Below are 14,880 nucleotides of genomic sequence, written 5' to 3'. Positions count from 1 at the left end.
TCCCGTACTATTGCTGCGTATTCTAATTTTGGCAATATGTAAGTTCTGTAGGCTAGAAGTTTTAAATCAGGAGGTGCTGTTGTCAGTTTGTGACGCAGAAAGCTGAGTTTTCGAGAGGCGGCTTCGCAAATGTTCTCAATGTGTTGACCATGAAAGAGTGCTTGTAAACGTTACACCTAGGTATTTGTATTCTGTGACTTCCTTTATTTGGGTATTATTTATGCACCAGTTATGTCAGCAAATAAAGATTACTGTTAATATTTTAACGCTGCTCATTAAGAGCATTGCGTAATCTTTGAAATGAGTCATGCGTGAGAGGTGATATCGAAGTATGCAATTGTAGACGAAGCGGTAGCGCATGCATTAGTAGGGAGTGAGAGAAGAAAGGAAGAAAGAGGTGCCGTAGTGGAGGTCTCCGGAGTAATTTCGACCACCTGGGGATCTTTAACGTGCACTGACATCGCACAACACACGGACGACTTTTGGGTTTCGCCTCCATCGAAACGCGGCTGACCTTCATATTTCCGCCAGCTTGCCCAACTTTGCCAGAATTCGCAGGGAAAGTGTAGACTTGTTGAAGATAATGCAGTCAATGTTTATAAAGAGTGTGCTTCACCGGCATCAAATCACCTATTTTTCTACAATCTCTGAGTAACTGACGCCAGTGTCCATGCTCTCCACGTGGAGTTTAGTTAATCGCTTTTCTTTGCTGCAGGACCAGATGAAAAGGCATGGGCTGGTGATGACTACTGTAAGTCACTTGATCCTTTGTAGTTTTATTGCGTTAGCAATACTACCGTAGGTTCCGCCTCGTCGCGTTGCCCCGGTCTGTAGGGACGGTCTGTAGGATCTTGAACAACCGCTGCGCCGAGCAGGTGGCACGCCGTTGCTTCAGCCGCGCTCCGCCAGATGGCAGCGCCGCGCGGCAGCGACGAGAGCAGTTTGCTCTGTCTACGACAGATGGCGCCACTAGGAGGTCAGCCACTTCTGGCCTTCGAAGCCGGCGTTAGCAGCATTGGCGCGCAGTGCGAAACGCTGCTGCGCAGCTTGTGTGTACGTCAAGGGACTCTTAAACAACCCAGCTGTAATTAGCCTAATTTCTAGTCAGACCATATAAACAATTAACACCGAGTAGGAAATTGGTCGAGTTCGGGAATCGAACCAGGGTCTCCGGAGTGCGAGACAAGCACGCTAACCACTCCGCCATGCACGCTCGATGGTTTGGAATGAACAAAGGCGCGTCTAGTGAGTGCGGTGTCTTCGTTCACTCCCATCTTCCTCCCTTCCCGTTACAGCGAGGTTCAGGTGTCCACCGAGATATGCGAGACAGATGCATTTCCTTTCCTCAAAAACCAATTTACCGACGAGCAGGGCGTACAGCTGAACCGGCGATGGCGTTCTGTGGACTCCCTGGCAACGTGGCGGAATGGTCACGTGACCAAATAAGGCGGCGCCCATGCTCCCGCGCTGCAAAGTGTCTATAAATGCGCGCTTGCCTTGGCGTGAATGTTTTGCTATGCAGTCCTCTAAGGAGAATTGGCAGCGACAGGAAGAAGCGAGAAATTGACAACGTGCACAGGAGACGCCAGAACAGCGTGAAGAAAGTCTTGCAAAGCGTCGTGCTAAGGATGCAGCTCGGCGACAACGTTCTACCTCGCAGAATGGTTCCACGTCATCGGTCACCGATGAATCTCAACACCTGACTGCTCAATAATGCCGCAGTGCTACCAGGCGAAGGCAACGCGCGAAGAATCGCAAGAAGAACGCGCGCAATGACTCGAAAAACAGCGGATTACCGAGGTTGCCATTGCTAACGCAATTTACCCGGTTTATCCAGAGCTAAAAGGAACAGCGCTTGTTCCTGTGTATTCTCCCTTTCGTCCCCGTTTGTTCGCGCTGTTTTTTGCATAATAAACCACTGCCATTTTTTTTCTCCCGACGATTGAGTGAATACATACTCTTTAATATTACCGGTCAGAAGACTGATCTCGCAGGTTCGCAAAGCGAGTATCGCACATTGGAAGCACCACAAACGCAGTTTTCTTTTTAACTTGCGGATATTTCGATGCGAAACTGCGTTGTTTGAGAAAGTCGCGATCGGGATCTCCACCTTGCACGAAGTAGCGGCCAGTGCTGCCTGAGCATGGGCTCTTGCCAGGATGATATTTTGACAGTGTTAGTGACAATAAGAAGGATGTCGTTTAGCTGGAACTCACGGGAGTAGCTGCTGGCAAACTTGAAAGGGAAAATGTAGGCTTGTTGAATATAATGCAGTCAATGTTTTGAAAGTGTGCTTCACCGGCATCAAATCATGTATTTTTCTACAATCTCTGAAAAACTGACGCCGGTATCCATGATCTCCACGTGGAGTCGAGTTAATCGCTTTCCTTTGCTGCAGGGCCAGAAGAAATGGCAAGGGCTGGTGATGACTACTACTGTAAGTCACTTAATCCTTTGTAGTTTTTCTCCCGACGATGGAGTGAATACATACTCTTTAATATTACCGGTCAGAAGACTGATCTCGCAGGTTCGCAAAGCGAGTATCGCACATTCTAAGAACTACAAACGTACTTTTCTTTTTTAACTTGCGGATATTTTGATGCGAAACTGCGTTGTTTGAGAAAGCCGCAATCGGGATCTCCACCTTGCACGAAGTAGCGGCCATTGCTGCCTGAGCATGGGCTTTTGACAGAATGATATTAAGCATGAAATGCTTTTAGCCCCCGTTGTCGGCAGTGTGGTGACGTCACGCCGAGACCGAGATCCACTCATCCGGGCATTGAAATCCACTCATCCGGGCACTGAAATCCACTCATCCGGGCACTGAAATCGAGTCATCCGGGCACTGAAATCGAGTCATCCGGGCACTGAAATCGAGTCATCCGGGCACTGAAATGGAGTCATCCGGGCACTGAAATCGAGACATCCGGGCACTGAAATCGAGTCATCCGGGCACTGAAATCGAGTCATCCGGGCACTGAATTCCAGTCATCCGGGCTCTGAAACGAGAACATCCGGGCACCGTACGAGACTTAACGAGATTTAACGAGACTCTCTAAGCCCTCCTACGCGACCGGCATGCAAGCAACGGTTGGTCTCCAAACGAGTCACAAAAAATAACTGCTGCCAGTGCCTTCTCAATGTTTATCAAGATATCAGTCGCGCTGTGCGTTTGATAATGCACGGAATTATAATTTCCGATTTCTAATAACGCCTGCAAAAAGCACATAAATGCCACGTACACTTCGTTGTCGTATGTGATCTCTTAGGGGCTTCGCGCATCGAAGCAAAGCTGCGCAGGTGCACAGGGGCCCGGGGGAGAAGCGCTGCGTTCAAAGGGCAAGGCATCGCGCCAAACGGGTGGTGGCGTTCCTCCCTTGCTTTACGGTGCGGTTCGGGTGTCCACCGAGATGGCAGAGAATTACTGCGCCATTTCCTTTCCTCAAAAAACCAAATGGCAAGGCATCGCGCTGAACGGGTGGTGGCGTTCCTCCCTTCCTGTACGGTGCGGTTCGGGTGTCCACCGAGATGACATTAGGCCCGTAAACATTTCATGCTTACTCTACTCTCGGTTACGGGAGAGGCAGAGATTTTTTTGACAGAGTTAGTGACAATAAGAAGGCTGTCGTTTAGCTGGAACTCACGGGCGTAGCTGCTGGCAAACTTGAAAGGATTTCGTCCAGGCTCCACCTAGCGATCTTACTGAGCTCAGACACTTGAACAACGCGAGTTTTTGCGGCTTGCGCAGCGCCAGATGAGGGCGCATCGCACAGCTTGCGCAATGAGGCATTGTCTGCGACAATGTATGGCCACGCTGTCTATGCGACGCGCCATTAGGTGGCGCTGCAGGAGCTCCAGAACGACGCGCTGAAGGATGCCTGGTGAGTGTGATCGACCCTGTAAAGCTCGCTGGAGGAATGCACCTCCGCCACTATAGCTGCTTGCCCTACCAGCGCAAGTGCGCTGAGAAGCAACGAGAAAGATGGGATTCCAAGTTGAGACATCTGTTAAGCTCACGCTAATGAACTAAGCGGTATCGGAACTTCACTTTGATTGAGGAATCTGAACTCGTCTTTCTGCCGCGAGAACTCAATCTACACTTTCCGAGCATTCTTAGAAACCTCGACTTATTGCGCTGTGTGGCCAATTTCCCTAATTAAATCGGATTAACGTCCGGCTCCCGCCTTTTTTTTGAATTCTCCCCGCACGGTGGGCGGAGTCGACCAACGCGTGGAGCGCCTTTCAGCCAGCTCCGTGGAGGCTTGCCGCTCTGCCATCGGCGGAGTAATATGTAGTAATACGCGAAAGCAAATAGTGCGCGTATTTTTATTTCTGCGGGCTTGTTTTGCGGCTATATTATCTGCAAATGAAACTATTTATTCACGGAAACCTAAAAAACAAAATAAAGCGAAAGCAAACCCTCCACGGAGCTGGCTGAAAGGCACTCCACGCGTTAGTCGACTCCGCCTATCGCACGAAGAGAATTCAAATAAAGAATGCGGGAGCCGGACATTAATCCGATTTAATTAGGGAAATCGGCCACACAGTGCAATAAGTCGAAGTTTCTAAGAATGCTAGGAACGTGTAGATAGAGTTCCCGCGGCAGAAAGACGAGTTCAGATTCCTCTTCACTGCACCTTTAAGAGAAGCAACGAGAAAAATGGGATTCCAAGTTGAGACATCTGTTAAGCTCACGCTGATGAACTAAGCGGTATCGGAACTTCACTTTGATTGCTCAGAGGATTTAATGAAAAACAAGGGACGCATGCATGGCGAGAACTTATTTACGGAAATAATCCTGACCTCACAAAGCCTTTTGGCACTCAGCGTCTGCTGAGTGATGGTTGTGTCGGAGTGCATCAATGTAAAGCAAAGCAGCAGACGTTATACTTCGTGACTGTCCATACTCAAAAGAACATGCATTTAGCAGTTTGTTGATACACGTCATTATTCTATGCGGCTATTCAGCAGTTATCTGCTTGGGTCGCCAAAGAGCGGGCTGTGGATTGCTGGAATGACAACCTTCTTCATGAGAGCGTAGCTTATGACCGTTGCTCGGAAAACAGGCAAAATTCGCTGACTCAGTACAGTCAAAGCGAAAAGGGCGCTCGAAAGCAGTCTAGGAACAGGAAGCTAAAGGGCGGTACCTTCCACTTGCTTCGTGTAACATAATTTCCCAGAAAACGCCTACATTGAAAAGCGTTCACTTCTTCAGACAGGTGTCGCATTTTCGTTTTTAATGCTGCTGATGCATATCAATGCCAAAAGCTTAAAAAGAAATCAATCCGCTCCGAGTTTGAAGTTTGAAGTTTATCTTCATTTCAGTAAGAAATGAGGGACCCGAGACAAAAAGTGAACGTTAATTCACTTGACGGCGCTCGGGCCCCATTACATGGCAAGACAGCGAGGTGTCGGTAATTACAGTTATACCAGTTATTTACCAGACATTGTAGCTCTTACTACACATAGTTCAGTTTTTTTTGTGTTTGTGTGTGGGCTAAGGGTAAAGGCACAATTTGAATGATGAACATGACCAGCGAATAACAGCAATTGTGAATAGTAGCAAACCCAAGAAATACAAAAAAGACATAGGAGGAACACACAGCAGGAAACCAGAAAAAATTACATTTGTGAGAAAGAATGAATGTATTGTTTTCTTATTAACATTTTCAATATTAACATTACTTTGACGAAAATAGTTTAGCAGAGTGGGGAGAGTATGTGCGAGCATTTGCTGGCCAGACGTTGTTCGTACGAAAGGTACCGTCCAGTTATGAGCAGAGCGCGAAGGATATGTTCGTGTAAGTGTTAAGCTGGCGATCGACAGCATTGCACTCTCAGAGGTAGTTATGTGCTGTTTGTAGCGAACTGCTAAGTTATACGAGTAGAGATAGGCGGAATACTTTCCAACTCACTTCGCCCTAGCACGGCAGAGATTTGATATCATTGTGCACTTGCGTACAAAGTGGTGCATATCAATTTATCAAGCCGTGCAAATTGCAAATAGAGTGCGGAGTGCAAAGATGGCAATTATGCGCCTAAGTAGCTACATCTTGAATGCTCTGTCTGCACGAGCTGCTTTGTACTCATTTTGTTACATTGGCTTTTATAGAACTTAAGGGGACAGGGTAAGCCCCATCTTTCCCATGTATTTTGAGGCATATTGTGGTACACTTTTCTCAGCAACTAATAAAGATAGCAGCAAGATATTTATGTCATTTTGTTCAGAATTTCATCTTCTAGCCGCTGTACCAAAATTATTTTAGTATACAAGAAATTAATTTATTAGTTATTTTTTTACTTTCAACACCCTAATTTTGAACAAATTTTGTATATATCTTTATTTTAAAACAAACAATATTATTTGCACGCTGATAATTTTGGTACAGTAAATTGCCACATATATGTACTGTATACACAGAAAAAATCAGGTTGATATCTATTGTCATTTAGAAAATAATGGTACCGACGTAACAAAAAATCTTAATAAACAGATTCACAACAGCGCTACGGAACAAGGACAGAAGGAACACGAAAAACACAGGACGGGCGCTGTCCTTCGTGTTCCTTCTGTCCTTGTTCCGTAGCGCTGTTGTGAATCTGTTTATTAAGCATGAACCAACTAGCCCACACCAGAATCCTCTTAAAAAATCTTGTTTTGAGAAAACTGAGTTTAAAGTAAACAAGACCTTCAATCCCAAGATTTCGACTTAGCCAACTCATTTTGACCAATTTATTCAGTAGGCACCAGCTGCATAGTTATCATCTAGGTCAGCTTGGTGCTTCTTTTCCTGCCGTTTAGCTTCTAGTGCCTGTTTTGTCACTTGCTGCGTAGCTCGATCAGCAAAGTAAACTCGACGCCGATCGACTTGCTTCAGCCAGCGGACAGTGTTGCTGCCCGGACTTAGTCCACATGCCCCAAGAACTTTAGTTCTTGCGATGGCGCCATCATTGAAGGTCAGAACAGCATCTAATGTAGCAATCTTCATTGTCTGTAGGCCCGCAAAGTCATTTTTTTGAGCACACTCCCATACGGCGTTGTTGAAGGACTCGTTTGGGTTCTGGATGGTTGCAAGAGAGCTTGAATGGTAGCCAGAGAGCTTGGATGGTTGCCAGAGAGCTTCCTCTTGCAGCTAAATTCCGTAACATTTCGAGTTTTTTTTAATTTTTCGTAAAAACGGAAAAAACACATCGCTGGTAAAGGGGTGTGTCGCGGACCGCTTTGCTTTCAGATAGCTTTTTCAGGTTGATATATATTGCCCAGGATGAAGTGTGATACATCAAACGATGCAGAAAAGAATGTAATTTCATATTTAGCAAAAAACTAAAAATTGATATTTTTCAGATTTTTTGCTTACCCTGTCCCCTTAAGCAACTGAGGCTATCTCAAGCTAAAGGTAAAATAAAGGAATGTCTGAATTTTGCTAATGTGGAACAAACTAAAGCGTTATGTTTAGTGGTGCGCGACCATGGCAATCAAGTTTCATTGCAGTAAGTACCAGTTTGGCTCTTTTTGCAGATGGTCCGAACACGAGAGAAGTTAAGCGTAAGTGTGCCTTAGATTTTGTCTTACCGCTGTAAGTTAGCATGTTCCATGAGTTTGCGCATATTTGGCAGGACTGAACAGCACGCAGAAGAATAGTACCTCAAATATGTTGTAAATTTGACTCTATTTTCTCACGAAAGTATGAATAACAAATCGCTCGCTCGCGAGCGCAACACCTTCACATGTTTTTAAAAGTTCAATATCTAGGAAAAATACTTAGTCGAGTGTTGCGCTCACGCGTGTGTTCCCAATTAAAAAAAAAATATCTTTTGCAATTACGTAAATATGCAGAGAAAATGGAAGCCAGCTGGTCTGTCGTCTAGTATGCGGTAACGGGAGCGAGAGAGAAAGAAATTGTATGAGGAAAGGTCGACTGCTCTCCCGAAAGAGATTATTTCATAGCCTACCAGTTGCAAGCGATTGTGCGGGTCTGCTCACTACCATTAACCGAAGCAGCGACTACTTCGCTAACTGTGAAGGGAAACAGTGTCAGCGAGTCTGTTACGAGATGCTCATCTTTAATGGCCTTGATAAAAAGTTGCGTGTGAAACGCGTATAAGGCTTGAAATGAGAACTCTTTTGTGGCAGTAGTTAACCGCACTGGCCACTCAGCCTTGGTGTGATCGTTGGGTGAAGTCTCGCTCACAGATTCAAGAACTGGACAGTTGATGGCACAGGAGATGCCTTCGCGACTTTGTGAATTGCACGAATGACCAAGCGTGTAACGTTGGAACACTCAAATGAATATTAGTGTGAGGGTGTTTACACGAGAGATCAAAAGCACTTCTATCATCGGCGTTTTAATTTTGATGAAAAAAAAAGGATGACGGGGCAGCCACAGAAACATATACGAAGTTATTTTCGCGAAAATGTCTTTCTTCTCGGAGAAAAAAAGCACAAAGCCGCCGTGGCTTGGTGTGCCAGCCAGTTTTGCGAACTTGGTGAAACAATCTCGACCCAAATAAAGTAGAACCTTTTGCAGATAGAGACCCAGATATTCTCTTCATGGCTCATTTTATACTAATAAATGAGACATTGCGTTTTAGAGCAATTGCGGCTATTGGAAGTGCTGCTGCTAATTTTCATTGATATGTAGCTAGCATGCGTGCTGTGGACAACACTTGATTAAAATCAAATCAAATAAGGCGCGGTAGTTTGTAAATTATTTACAAATGAAATGAAATTTATTTCAGCAGAATCGGGGTACATATACTTGGGGATTTTTGTTTCTATATCTGCTGAGGTTCACGAGGCAAAAGGCGTCCATATGGCGCCTGACGGGGCCTCGTGACCTTCACGCACGCTGTGCGGCGAACAGTGCCAGTATTTGCTGTAGGACCTTGTACATTAGAGAAGTCACATGCGCAGTCTTTTTCAATTCAAAACAAAAAGAAATAAACATAAGTAATAAAATAAAGCTCACATTGAATTTTTCGACCACTTTCTAAAATAAACATCCGCGATGTGCCCTAGCATATGCTCGAAAAACATTCCTGGAGGCGTTTATGCAATGTTTAGAAGAATCGCAATTAATTTGGGAGGCGTAGTGAAAATTGCCTACTGGTCTGTGATTACTGAAGAAAATGCGCAGTGACATTGACAGGATATTATTTGAATAGAATTCGCCGCGTAAAAAAACAAACAAACAAACAAAAAACTGGCTGATTCGTTCTGGAAGGGCCCGAGTGTTACCGCTGCCACGCGAGAACTTCTCTATGTACGGGCTTGCATAGGGTATGTGAGACGGTTACTGCGTAATTTCCTTTCCTCAAAAACCGTTGCGTTCAAAGGGCAAGGCATCGCGCCTAACGAGCGATGGCGTTCCGTGGACTCCCTGGCAGCGCTACAACACGCTGTCGCGTTCCACTCTTAAAGGCGAAGCTTAATTAGCAGTTGATTAGTATTAGTATTAGTATTACCCATTAATTAGCAATTTCGCAATTTTTGTAATTAGTACTCAATTATGTGTGGCGTCATCCGGCGGTGACGTAACCAGTGCCACAGAGGCTGTCAAAGTGGTGCGGAAAACGCTTTTGCCTCTACGCACTTTGGACAATCAAAGTGCCCCCTGAATTTTTTCCGCTAAAGGTTAGCACCAAAAGCTGCCGAATCTCTCCAAACATGGTTTTATAGTGTTTTACGTCCCAAAGCGACTCAGGCTATGAGGGACGCGCCGAACAGATTTCAATGCTAGGTTTTCGTACTTCCCGCTGGATCTGTCCACTAGCACCGAAGCTTTAAGGTGTAGTTTAAATGTGAGTCCGCAGGCAAGGTGCAATAGTAGTTTGAAGGCACATAGAGTACTTTGGACTGCTCACACTTTACCTCTCTTTGACACGAGAACGGAAACAATGCGCGCCACTAAATCTCATTCCACACTTTGGTTAAAAAAAAAAGAAAACGGCGCAACGTGATTTTGCAGCACTTTCCCCAAGAGTGCAGAATACAAGGCGTACAATTCACATCTGCGCAGGCATATTCAAATTTTTTTGACTTGCCACTCGTTAGTTACAGTGGGTATTATGAGGCATGGCGACTAATCCTTTCTTTTTGCGCTAAACAGTCAAATGCGTCTCATGCTTTATTAAATCCAAGCGTGTTAAACTTGAGCGGCGTCGGCGTATACGTTTTATTTGAAATAACGTCTGTGATTTTCGTTGCAGTGACCACGAAAGTTCGAGATGGTAAGTCTATCATTGATCGTGTCAACTTCCGCTGAATGCACAGCTTCCAGGTTTACAAGTAGCGCAAAAGCCAGCACATTTTTGGGAAATTTATCCAATGATTATCACCTTAGACCTGTGAGGCTATTCCAAGGTGCAGTTCTATATACCAAATGACAGCAACGCTTTGGGGTAGATTTTTAATCCCCCTGGGACGCCTGGGTTGGGAGTTTGCCCTCATCGTGTGGTTTGCCCACAGGTGTGTCAGTTGTGAAAGGAGAATTCGCTCCCAACATCTCAACTGTGCTGCAAAAATTGATGGCTCCTGATATAATGTTCCACGTGGGGGAAAGCGGTCTAAACACAATGAAAATGGTTGAAGAAGAAAACACAGCTTGCGTGCCCTACCTGTACAGGTTCTGAATATTGATCGGTAGCTTGGTCATACAAGCAATTGTGCACGCCTACTGACTGCACTTGTTAGACGAAACTTAACGTAGCTGCTACCTCCAAGTGTATAGAAGAAGCGTCGTAGCGAACTTCACTTGGGTGTAACATAAATGATTAATGCGGCACAAAATGATTACGAGAAACACACATAACCAACGAACACAAACGCCGGAATTTGAAAGTCGTTCTGAGAACTAAACAAAAATTTAAACTTGGTTAGAGGTGCAAGAAAGTCACCGTCGCCTTCGGTGTAAACACCAGTTCAATTTTTGATAACAAAATTGAGCTCGAGGTCTCACAGCGAGCAGGAATGCGGATTAGTAGAGATTTGGGAATTCGGCAAGTGTAACTTTGCTTTCTTTTTCTAACTATGAAAATTTTATCATAATACGGAATACAACCAGACTATAGACACAACACTGTAATGGAACCATTTTTCCTTGGCCGCCGAGTGCGCTGTTAAAGTTCTTTGTTTGTTTGAATGTTGTGAATTACTCTTTGTTTATGAGCTGTGGCGCATACCGTTGGCACGCGGGAATCTGCTGCTGCATATATATTTATATATAATGATAGAAGCCAACAGCCACAGAAACGAAGAAACACGGGGATTCTCTTTATTTATTTATTTTGTGCTGTTCATCAATAGAGAATATTACTAAACAACCACATGACGCCGGTGCGAACCAAACCCACGACCTCCGAATTACGCATCCGGTGCTCTACCCACTGAGCTACAGCGACGGCTGTCAGATCTTCTGCTTTCGGGGGTATTTATGTTTACAAGCGACCTCGCCTTGAGAGTGTTCATCAGTGCCACCCACGTTCATAAGCGGCGTACGTAGTACGTCCTGAGTTACCGCTGGTGTGACGTGGAACTTCATCAAACGGCGAGGGTGGAAGCTGCGTGGGAACCCTCTTATGCTTCCTATGACGTCAAGGCTGCCAGAACCGAGGTTCCCGTTAAGCAATTAAGCAGACAAGGGAGGGGGAATAAGGGGCTCGTTAAACATATGATAGAAGCCAACAGAGGGTTCTCACACAGCTTCCACCCTCACCGTTCGATGACGTTCCACGTCACACCAGCGGTAACTCAGGACGTACTATGTCCTGTATGTACTACGTCCTGTACGTACTACGTCCTGTAGGTACTACGTCCTGGACGTACTACGTCCTGAAGGGCTGAAACGCGCCCCTCATAAGAGTAGTGCTAGTGGAGCAGCACGTGCTGTAGCCCCCGTCAACGCCTCCCGAATTCATAATCGCAGCGCTGTGTTCTAGACTACCATCCGTCCTCAGCAGCTGAAGGTGATTAGAATCTTGACATGGTGACATCGGGCGCCAGGCGTGGCGGTTTGCAAGGCACTTTTCCGCGTCCTTAACGCGTCGTGCTGCCGCGAAAGCTTCCAAAATTTTGGCACGACGGTTCTTCAGTGAAATACTTCATCATTACTTCGTTTCTCATGCTCCTTTTTTAATTTTTTTTGCTCTTTTTATATTATCCCAGTACAGCGATTTCACGCAAAAGCTTTTAAAATTACCTCCTCCACCTTTCCTCTCCCTCCCTCTTTTTTTTCTCTCACTTCAAGCCGCTGCCCATATCCTCAGGTTCTGCATAAAGTGACGTAGGTCAATCCTCACGAGGCTGAAGGTTCTAAGAATATCCGGATCCGTGTAAGCCGCGATCGGAAACAGAAGCTGTCAGAGCATATCGCAAGAAGTATGTGAGATTAGGCTCGGTTAGATTGTGCGGCTCGAAATGCTGTCAGTAATTCCCAGGATTAGAGAGGGTGGAAGAAAAGATTGAACGTATATAGTGTGCTCTACTACCTCTACTACCTCGACTACTGGAGTTTACCTCACAGGAGAGAGTATGATACACGGTTCCCGATTAATAAAATTAAAGCCAGCAACATCGATTATTTCTTCCGCATCAAATAAGGCCGCAGAAGTACTGACCAAGGTTAACAAAGGGTGCGTAAATTGAAGGTGTTGCAGGAATATGTCACTTATGCTCCATGCCACTAATGTTAGAGAATGTAGTGATCAGTAATTAATTAGTAATTATTCGTCTATATTTCTTATCCTCGCTTTCACACTGTCCTGGAGGAATATCACGCTAATATTCTGCACGTTACTGCGTGCCCGTTTACCGAGAAATAACATTCGGTGCATTCATTTTTTTCAGCTGATGCTCCCGATGAAATACCAGGTGAGTGAACATAAATAATTATAAAGTATAGACTTCGTGTCAAGTTGGCGCAGTCACATGTACTACTTGACGTTTGATGATTTTTAGTTAGTGGTATCATCATGTAGCAAGAAGAGCTGTAGACCGCAGCATGCGTACGCTAGGGCTTTGTATGCAAAAGTGAGGCCGATAGAAACAAGGAAGAGTTGTAGTAGTTCCCAGCTCCTGAAATCGAGGATATCCGGGAAAGAAAGTACTCAAATACTGGATTTCCAAATTTGAAGAACTGTTTCTAAGGGCTAAAAAGAGGCATTAGGATATCGTGGAGCCCCAATAAAAGCCAAGTATATATCTTTGTGCATTGTGTAGAGCTTTATTTAGAACACGTAAAAAAAAAATGTGGCATTGAAGTTTCCGTAAATCAATAGTTCAGTGAGGTGATTGCGGAACATATAGAAAGCATCTCTCACGCTTTTTGCTGTTAAAATATTAGGCATGTCGTTTGCAGACTGCGTTTAGTTCGGAGAATGTTGCTTCGTACAACACTTCTCTCCGATGTCATGCGAACAGAAGTGTCTGCGCTGGCATCGGATTCGCCGAGAAAGAACGCAGGGATGTGGCACTTATTATACGCAACGAATGTAAATTATTCTACGGCCGGTAGCTCGCGGTCAAGTTGTCGGCGGTCGCTGCAGGGACCCAGTAAAGGCACACAGTGGATCCGCTTCCTGGCAATGAAACTCCAAGGAAGCTGACGCCCAGGTTTGTGTCCTTTGCAGCGAGAGTAGCAATAAGATTGCAGCTCCTGAACTCAACGCAGAAGAGTAAATTCGAGGTGACACTCGAATTTCAAGCACGCTCACTGTAAATTTTTATGTCGCTCAGTTAACAAGTAAAATAATTAAAGAACTAACATATAGAAAATAATAGATCAAGAAATGAATCTACGTGTTCTACATATCTACGAGAATTTACATACGGGATTCAACAAATGAACATTGTACTTTTGTCTTAACAATGAATTCGGTCGATCTCTCTGTGATAACACAATGTGATAACACATTGTGTGATAACACAATGAAAACAGCGCAAACTTCACGAAGGACGCATAAAGGGAAGACAGTGCACAGCGCCTGTGTGTCGTCTTCTCTTTCTGCGGCCTTCGTGAAGTTTGCGCTGTTTTCGTAGTGATGGACAACCACCTAGTTCAGGATGTGTTTTTAACGTGTGTAGTAACCGCGAAGGTAACGTGGAATAAAGTTTGCCGGCTAGGCGTGAAACTTCCTGGGAGAGTTCTCAACATCTAGTAACAAAAAAGGGCCGCCGACTGCGGCCTTTTGGCTTTGAGGCCTGAGGCCTTACACCCGTTTCGAGGAGTTCAGAGGAAATGCACCCTAGTCGGGTTCCCTCTACAAGTGCAAAATGGCCTATCCCTCCTGTACAGGTTGCAGCCCGCTTAGAACTTCTTTACAGCCTTCTTAAGCTTTTCTTAAGTATGTTTTATGCGTAAATTTCAGCAATGAGTGTGAGCGAAGCATTCGATTGATCTTCTGCAACGAGCTTCTATTCTGTAGCGGAGCTCTGTTCTGCCGCGCAGCTATTGCAGAACGGCGCCGAGAGCCAAACCTGAGGCGCTGGTGATGAGCTGATCAGCGGCAGCAAGGGTGTAGCCCCGCCGCGGTGGCTCAGTGGTTACGGCGCTCGGCTGCTGACCCGAAAGACGCGGGTTCGATCCCTGCCGCGGCGGCCGAATTTCGATGGAGGTGAAATTCCAGAGGCCCGTGTACTGTGCGATGTCAATGCACGTTAAAGAACCCCAGGTGGTCGAAATTTCCGGACCCCTTCACTACGGCTTCTCTCATAGCCTGGGTTACTTTGGGACGTTAAACCCCAATAAACCAAACCAAACCAGCCGCAAGGGTGTCGTTGTTGGCTTGGAAGGCTGCTTCGGCGGCTGGTGTCCACTGGGGAGGAGTAGAAGGTTCTTGTTTCAACTTGAGGAGATCAGAGAGGGACGTGATAATTCAGGATAT

The sequence above is a fragment of the Amblyomma mixtum genome, chromosome 4, assembly GCF_055824585.1.
Source record: "Amblyomma mixtum isolate Tamu chromosome 4, ASM5582458v1, whole genome shotgun sequence".
Taxonomy (NCBI): domain Eukaryota; kingdom Metazoa; phylum Arthropoda; class Arachnida; order Ixodida; family Ixodidae; genus Amblyomma; species Amblyomma mixtum.
This window is presented reverse-complemented; position numbering follows the sequence as displayed.